This window comes from Emydura macquarii, unplaced genomic scaffold (genome assembly GCF_026122565.2).
Source record: "Emydura macquarii macquarii isolate MOO-44397 ecotype Brisbane River unplaced genomic scaffold, CSIRO-AGI_Emac_v2 contig_751, whole genome shotgun sequence".
Classification (NCBI taxonomy): Eukaryota; Metazoa; Chordata; order Testudines; family Chelidae; genus Emydura; species Emydura macquarii.
Window position 1 is genome coordinate 23,758 of NW_027130888.1, and position 9,446 is coordinate 33,203.

A 9,446-nucleotide genomic window follows, 5' to 3' on the forward strand; every position below is an offset into this window, starting at 1 on the left:
AATGTCCGTCCTTGCTCCTTGACTATGATTTCATCCTGAGCTTCTTTATCGACTGAGGACAAAATTGTGTCCTTGATACGTGTAATAAAATACAGACTAACTCCACTGAAGTTAGAGGAGTTAGTGAAAGGTTACAGCGGTGTAAACAGGATCAGAATCTATATATCTATCCATAAATCTGCCTACCCATCTATCTGTTTATTTTAGAGGTTTATACTGCTACCATCACCATGCTACCTGAGCACATTGCATGGAATAACAATAGCCATAGTTAAGTCCCCAGTGAACTTCGAGAAGTTTCTGTCTCTTCTCCTTTTTTGACATAAAAATTGTGTTTCAGGTATGAGTGGTTTGGTTTGTGTTTGCTTGGTTGTTTCTTTTTGTGTGTGCATTTTTGTATTGGTTGGTCGATTCGTTCCTGTCTACGTGGTTTATTTGGGGGATAGGCTTTTGGGAGTGTGGAATACTGTTGTTTAAAAAGGGAGTGTCAATTATTTATCATCTATTCAAGATGAAATCTCATCATATCTTTGTTGGAGTTTTCTGAGGCTATGTCTACACAGATGGCGGCTAAGTCGCCGCCGTGAGATCGACTTATCTGAATCGACTGAGCGGTCAGTGAAGACCTGCTAAGTCAACGAACTAAAACCACCTCCTCAAGTGGCGTAGAGCTGCATCGACGGGAACTGCGTTCCCGTAGGCACAGTGCAGTGAAGATGGTGTGCAGAAGAGAAGCACAGCAGACAGTCAATGGAAGTTACGCACGTTTTCTGCATAGTTTCCGTAACTCCAATCAACTGCCACCAGATCGCCAGGGTAAATGTAGACCAAGCCTGAGAGTCTTAAAGTTTTGCTTTCCCCATTCATGAAGACTTGGAAAAAAAATAATGTATTTGTCAGGGTAGCTGAGTTTCTGGTGAAACAATTATTTTTATGCTGTATCATTCTTTCCATGGTGGAAAGGCATCTTGGAAGAGAAAGCTATTGCAATGCCTAAAGAAAAACTGAGTTGTGGTAATAAGGTGAAAATTTTGTCCTACTGAACAATTGCTGTGGTGGATCTGGAGTTGCTATCTAATATTGTCTCTTATGTTAAACTTTGTTCCTACTGTAGTAAATAAATCAGACTTTGTATGGAGAAGGTCGGCCAGTCACTCAACTTACTACTGCTCTCAGATCCTGAGAGAAGAACTGCCGGTATCAAACCCTGTTGAGAAATCACGTTGGTGCACAGGGTGTTGTCAGCTGAGACCCTGCTTGAGAGGGGAAATATCAGGTGATTCTGCCTTAAAAGAGGGGCAGGCTCATGGCTGAGACCTGAGGGGGTGAACTCAGAGAGACCCGAGAAGGGGTCAGAGATGTAGCTAATCCTGTAACCAGGGCAACTGGGATTTAGTCATTCACTGCAAAGGGTTGATTTGGAATTAGCCAATGGTCTTTCCTCCACACAGGGTTCCAAATATGTCTAGAGCACAGAAGTTTGCGGTTATTGCTGCTGTTGTTATTATTAGTATTGATATTTTTAAAACATGTTTTAAAACTTATTTGTGTAACCTATGCATATAATAAATATAAGCAGAGTATGTAGATTGATAGATAGATAGTTAGATTATGAATAAACAAAGCCAATTATTGTGGCTCTTTTGTTGTTCATTATTGTTGATGTGCAGATCAATGATTTCCTTGACAATATTCATTATTTGGTGCTATTTATTAAAGAATTTCTGCAAATACGCCTGACCCCAGAGCTCATTGACAAAAACTTCATGATAAGAAATATCTGTGAGCCTTGAGCTGTTTTGACTGGACATATTTTAACAGGCTCTGTTTCTCTTGCCTTATTGGTTACAATAGATTTTCCCGCTCCCACTTTGTATAAGTAATGTCCTATTCATTGGGCCAAAGGCAGTGATGGGTAGGACACTCAGGTTCCAGTTCTGTCTCATTTAGAACAGCCCTGTTAAGTGCTCTGATCATTGACTTATTGGCTATTCTTGGCTATTGCTCGAAATCCCATCCTGCACCCGAGACACCATCTCAATGGAAGTTTAATCACAACAGATGTGCTTCTAGGAGAAGCTACAGTATTGACGAATCAGCATTTTATTATTAAAAGAGCTTCCTTTGAAAAATCCCAATGACAAAAATTGGATCAGAGTTTTAATCTCATTTTTCAGAGTCAGTTAGGAAACACTGCAAAACCTTCCTCTTCCAAAAATGACTTTCTACCATAAGAAGAATGATACACAGCACTGGTATATTTAGGTATTGAGGTGTAAAATAATAAAAGGGATGCTTATCCAGGCAGATTAATGATGAAATAATAACCCATTTAGTAACCCAATAAAATCCCAGCTGCATTAATGTAATCGTCTCAACAGGAGCCCAGACATCTATGAAACTCTTCTGCACCCTTCTGTCATTCAAACCTTCAACTCCATTTCAAAATCCTATTAAAGAGATGACACAACATCACCCCAGGAGATGACTGAATCTTGACTACTGCATCTAACCAAACATTTCCAAATAACTCCTCATTCCCTACCCTAAAAACCAAGTATCTGCAACAAAGAAACCATCCAACCAAAACTTAACAAAAATGGTCAAATTAACAAACTATAACTGCAGTAAAAGTGAGAGAAGAATCTAGCAATCCTGACCCCCAGTTATTTGATCTAAACGCTAGACCACAAAATCTGCTGAGCGCTGGGAATGGAACCCAGGAGTCCTTGGCCAGGATTTTTCAAAAGATCCCTGTAGACTTAGGTGCCCAGTTCCCACTGATCTCCAGTGGGAGTTGGACAACTAAACTGTCTTTGACTCCTTTGAAAACTCCATCCCTGTTTCTGGTCCATACTGCTCCATACACCTATAGTCATTGTTGCCCTTCTCTGGACATGTTTCTAATTCTAATATATCATCAAAGACAAAGCTGGAGGATATTTGAAAAATGTGGATGGTCAAATATCCACAGCTGCTGCCATATTCACAGCCACAACTGGAATATGCCAGGACGAGATCCCACAGAAGGGTGATCTGTGAGTTAAGGCTCTGGTATATGACTTAGGAGATTCAAGCTCAAATACCACTCTTCTACATGAACCTGGGCAAGTCATTTAGTCTCTCTGTGTCTCAGTTCTGCATCTGGAAATAGGGATGATAGACCTTCCCTACCGCATAAGGGTGTTGTGAGGATAACTACATTAATGATAGTGAGGTGCTCTGATTCTGTGATAAGTGGGGTGCAGGACAGATAAGTGTCTATGATACACAGAGAGAAGCCAGATTTACCAGTTACTGTCCACTCCCCAGTATGATCACACAGATGGAGATATGGCAATCGTAGGCCAGATGCTAATTTCAGTTACACAACAGTCTGTCCAGAATAGCGCTGTTGACTACTGGCCCAATGAAATAAGTGATCAGATGCAGATACGAAAATGAGTCCATGGTTGAGACAAGAAAAGAAGCTTGTCTCCTTTGCCATCCACCAGCCCATACGACAGCAAAGACTTGAGACTAGAACCCTGGAGAATAGAATTCAAGTCCATGAGGTCCCCTCCCCAGCTCATTTCCAATGTGACGGTTCAGAAAGAAGCAAAATACATATTTTAGGCAAACGATGCATATATGCTCATTGTGTCGGATGTCCCACGTGCTATGGCAGTGAAGGCTTTCCCGAACCAGAAGGGAAGAGAAATGATATGACCTTCTTGCTTCAACGTGTAAGCCACAGGTGCTTAGGAGGAAATGAAATCAGGGGGCAAATTATCCTGTAACTTTCCATTGCCAAGTTTACTGCACCTCCTCTGAAGTATCTAGTGCTGGCCCCTGTCTGTGACAGGACACTCCTTTTGATGGTCCCCTGCTTGGACTGACTACAGCAATTCCTATGTGGCTGGTTCTCATTTACCCCATAGTCACTCTGCGTAATTCTGGTGGCTTGAAGGGACCTCACAAGATGGAACCCATCAGAGCGGGGTTAGGTGGGCTGCAAGAGAATGAGATGCAGACCTTTGCCCCTAGCTAGCTAGCTAGATACCCTCACAGGAGTGTTTTGTATTTGCAGCGCATTACCTATGGTCAGACCATACCCGCCTCGCCAAGGGGTGGATTGTAGGCCGTGGAAGATGTGTGTAATGCGTTGGACAGAGATAGGGGCTTAAGGGGCCTGGTCAGAACTGGTCTGATAAGAGGTGCTACTTGGCTTGGTAAACAGGCTGTGCAACGCCGTGTGAATGTGTCTGTGATGCCAAAAGAGGGGGAAAGTTAGGAAGCGAGGTCACTTGCTGTAAATTAGCCAATGCTAGCTGTACCTTAGAGCTGATGTGTTATGCTGCATGCAAAACCTTGAAATGCAAACTGCGTAATGAGACTCAGCCATGAATCCACTGGTACAAATCCCCTGCAGCCCGCTTCATAGCACGCACTAGAGTCTCCTGTTGTTGTCTGGAGCGTAAGCCGTGATTAAAGACAAGTGTACCTAAGTGGTGTGGGCTTGTTTTTGTTCCTCACCTGGTATCCAGAACTTGCAGGCAGCTGTGAGCAGCGGTGCCTGGCACAACACCCCCATTACCACACTACCAGACACCTTTCTCACAAAACCAGTAGCAATAGTAAAGTCCCTCGTGGACCTCGTGGAACCTATGGTTCTTCTACTTTTGAGGGGAAAAAACTCTGCTTATGGATGGAAATTTGGGGGGTTTATAGTTTGTTGATTTGACCATTTTTGTTTTGTTTTGGTTGGATGGTTTCTTTGTTGCAGGTACTTGGTTTTCAGGGTAGGGGAAGGTGAGTTATTTGGAAATGTTTGATTAGATGCAGTAGTCAAGATTCAGTCATCTCATGGGATGATGTTGTGTCATCTCTTTAATGGGATTTTGAAATGGAGTTGAAGGTTTGAATGACAGAAGGGTGCAGAAGAGTTTCATAGATGTCTGGGCTCCTGTTGAGATGATTACATTAATGCAGCTGGGATTTTATTGGGTTAGTAAATGGGTTATTATTTGGTTATTAATCTGCCTGGATAAGCATCCCTTTTATTATTTTACACCTCAATACCTAAATACACCAGTGCTGTGTCATTCTTCTTATGGTAGAAAGTCTTTTTAGGATGAGGAAGATTTTGCAGTGTTTCCTAACTGACTCTGAAAAATGAGACAAAACCCTGATCCAATTTTTGTCATTGGGATTTTTCAAAGGAAGCTCTTTTAATAATAAAATGCTGATTCGTCAATGCTGTAGCTTCTCCTAGAAGCACATCTGTTGTGATTAAACTTCCATTGAGAAGGAGTCTCGGATGCAGGGTGGGATTTCGAGCCAACACCAGAGAGCAATAGCCAAGAATAGCCAATAAGCCAGTTATCAGAGCATTTAACGGGGCTGTTCTAAATGAGACAGAGCTGGAACCTGAGTGTCCTACCCATCACTGCCTTTGGCCCAATGAATAGGACATTACTTATACAAAGTGGGAGCGGGATAATCTATTGTAACCAATAAGGCAAGAGAAACAGAGCCTGTTAAAATATGTCCAGTCAAAACAGCTCAAAGCCCACAGATATTTCTTATCATGAAGTTCTTGTCAAGAGCTCTGTGGTCATACGTATTTGCAGAAATTCTTTAATAAATAGCACCAAATAATGAATATTGTCAAGGAAATCATTGATCTGCACATCAACAATAATGAACAACAAAAGAGCCACAATAATTGGCTTTGATTATTCATAATCTAACTATCTATCTATCAATCTACATACTCTGCTTATATTTATTGTATACATAGGGTACACAAATAAGTTTTAAAATATGCTTTAAAAATATCAATACTAATAATAACAGCCGCAGCAATAACCGCAAACTTCTGTGCTCTAGACATATTTGGAACCCTGTGTGGAGGAAAGACCATTGGCTAATTCCAAATCAACCCTTTGCAGTGAATGACTAAATCCCTGTTGCCCTGATTACAGGGTTAACTGCATCTCTGATCCCCTCTTGGGTCTCTCTGAGTTCACCCCCTCAGGTCTCAGCCATGAGTCTGCCCCTCTTTTAAGGCAGAATCACCTGATTTTTCCCCTCTCGAGCAGGGTCTCAGCCGACAACACCCTGTGCACCAATGTGATTTCTCAACAGGGTTTGATACCGGCAGTTCTTCTCTCAGGAGCAGTGAGCAGTAATAAGTTGAGTGACTGGCTGGCCTTCTCCATACAAAGTCTGATTTATTTACCACAGTAGGAACAAAGTTTAACATAAGAGAAAATATTAGATAGCAACTCCAGATCCATCACAGCAATTGTTCGGTAAGATAAAACTTTCACCTTATTACCATGACTCAGTTTTGTCTTTAGGCATTGCAATACCTTTCTCTTCCAAAATGCCTTTCCACCTTGGGAAGAATGATACAGCATAAAAATAATTGTTTCACCAGAAACTCAGCTACCCTGACACCTACATTAATTTTTTTTCCAAGTCTTCAAGAATGGGGAAAGCAAAACTTTAAGACTCTCAGGCTTGGTCTACATTTACCCTGGCGATTTGGCAGCAGTCAACGGGAGTTACGCAAACTACACAGAAAATTTGTGTAACTCCTATTGACTGCTGTGCTTCTCTTCTGCACGCCATCTTCATTGCACTGTGTCGAGGGGAACGCAGTCCCATCGATGCAGTGCTACGCCATTTGAGGAGGTGGTTTTAGTACGTCGACTTAGCGGGTCTTCACTGACCGCTCAGTTGATTCAGATAAGTCGATCTCACGGTGGCAACTTTGCCACCATCAGTGTAGACATAGCCTCAGAACACCCCAACAAAGATATGATGAGATTGCATCTCAGATAGATGATAAATAATTGACACTCCCATTTAAACAACAGTATTCCACACTCCCAAACGCCTACCCCCCAAATAAACCATGTGGAGCACAGGAACAAATCAACCAACCAGTAAACAAAATTACACACAAAAAGAAACAATCAAGCAAACACAAAGCAAACCACTCATACCTGAAACACAATTTTTATGTCAAAAAAGGAGAAGAGATAGAAACTTCATGAAGTTCACTGGGGACTTAGCTATGGCTCTTATTATTCCGTGCAATGTGCTCAGTTCGCATGGTGATGGAAGCAGTATAAACTTCTAAAATAAACAGATAGGTGTGTAGGCAGATTTATGGATAGATACATAGATTCTGATCCTATTTACACTGTTGTAACCCTTCACTAACTCTTCTAACTTCAGTGGAGTTAGTCTGGATTATATTACTTCATAAACATATTTCACACGTACCAAGGAGACAGTCGATAAAGAAGCTCAGAATGACATCACAGTCACGGAGCAAGGATGGACATTCTAATTCTTGCGGAATATCCTCCACACAATCAGTTTCTGTAATGCAGCTTTGATCTCCTTGTTCCTCATGCTATAGATGATGGGATTCATCATCAGAGGCACCACGGCATAGAGAACACCCATCAGCAGATCCATATTTGATGCTGCGGTGTAGGTGGGATTCAGATATTCAATGGAGCCAGTGAAAAGTAGCAAAGAGACCACAATGAGGTGAGGGAGGCAGGTGGAGAAGGCCTTATGCCGGCCCTGCTCAGAGGGGATTCTCAGCACTGCTTTGAAGATCTGAACATATGACACTATTATAAAAACAAAGCAGTTTGCACCTATAAACACACCAAAGGCAATTAACCAAACTCCACTGAGGTACGAGTCAGAACAGGTGAGCTTGAGCAGTTGGGGTATGTCACAGAAGAACTGGTTGATGGCACTGGACTGGCAGAAGGGTAACCTGAAGATGTTCCCGGTGTGCAGTGCAGAATAGACAATGCCACTGATCCAGGCACCAGCTGCCATTTGGACACAAGCTCCCCTGTTCATCATAGTCTCATAGTGCAGTGGTTGGCAGATGGCGACGTATCGGTCGTACGCCATGATGGTGAGCAAGGCAAGATCAGTTGTGGTGAAGATGATAAAAAAAAAAGATTTGGGCGACGCATCCAGGATAAGAAATCAGCCTGGTGTTCATGAGGGAATTGACCATGGATTTGGGGAGGGTGACAGAGATGGAGCCAAGGTCTAAGATGGACAGATTGATCAGGAAGAAGTACATGGGGGTGTGAAGGTGGCGGTCGAGGGCTGCAGCCATGACAATGAGAAGGTTCCCCACCAGGGCTGCCAGGTAAATCACCAGGAACACCACAAAGTGCAAAATCTGCAGCTCCCGAACGTCGGAGAATCCCAGGAGCAGGAACTCGGTCACAGCGGTTCGGTTGGACATTTTCTTCCTCTGTATGTTCTCTGATGGCTGTAGAGGGAAGGACAAAGATAATTGTTGGGATTACAGTGACAGAGGGAATGTCCCTGTTCCCCCTCAGTAATATCTCATGATGTGAGTGTCAAAGGTGCACAGCTCTCGTCCCTTCCATTGACTAGGAGTGGTGAGTTATCACCTGAAGGTAAATAGGCTCCCGTAAAGTCAATGGAGAGGCAGCAGTGCACACCACCTGAAGGTCTAGCTCAGGATGTGTCTTGATAAAATGCCGTGTGAAGGATGGAGCAAAGTGCAACCCCAACACAACACTTCTAGTCAAGATGGATCCCCTCTCACTTCAAACCGCAGGCTCTGAGCTTGGGCATGAAACTAAAATGCCAACACTGCCTGATATCCACTTTCAGTGGAAATATGACATAGTGTCACTTGGTACCCGTGTGAGAGCTCCTCTGTAATGATTGCACTGCAACACCACCCAGGCGGCCTGCTGCCTGCTGATGGATTGACTGATGACACCAAGTCCCTGTTGCATTTCCCTCCCTGTGTCATCGTGGGCTAGAAACATTGCTCAGCTGCCTCTGTGCTGGGTCATTTACTGCTGTAACTTTATGTGTGTGTGGGTGGCCTGGCAGTCATGAGACTTGGCTCTGCCACCGACCTACTCTGTGATCTTGGGCTAGTCACTTCCCCTCCCTGTGCCTCTGTTTCCCCTCCCTACACTGCTCTGCCTTGTCTGCTAGGACTGTGAGCTCCTTGGGGGTGGGCTGTGTCTGGTTATGTGTATGTTCTGTTCCCCTTCCAACAGCATCCGTGTTTAGCTGGCAGCAGAGGGGAGAAGCAGATCCAGCGCTAGAGCAGGAGAGCCAGTTCTAATCCCACTGACCTTCTCCATGTCTTGGGCAGGGTCCAGAGAAACAGGCTTTGGCTGAGGGCTCCAACCCACCATCCCCAGTTGAAGGCACTAGTGTGTTTAATATATACGCCGGGGGATCACCAGCTTTGCCACTTCCTCCATTTTACCGTCGTGCAAGTGTCCCTTTGAAACAGAAATAAGCACCACTGCAATAGAGCGAATGTGCTTTTACTGGCCAATATTAATGTTCCCATTTCAGCTTACACCTAAATTTCCAGGAGGGGGTGGTGAGATATTCTGTGCTGAAATTATAACAAAAGG

At 43.5% G+C, this 9,446-nt stretch overlaps 1 pseudogene; it reads right to left on the reverse strand.

Moving 5' to 3' along the window:
- Positions 1-7,341: 7,341 nt before the first annotated feature.
- Positions 7,342-8,278, reverse strand: LOC137149484 (olfactory receptor 14C36-like; annotated as a pseudogene).
- Positions 8,279-9,446: the final 1,168 nt, after the last annotated feature.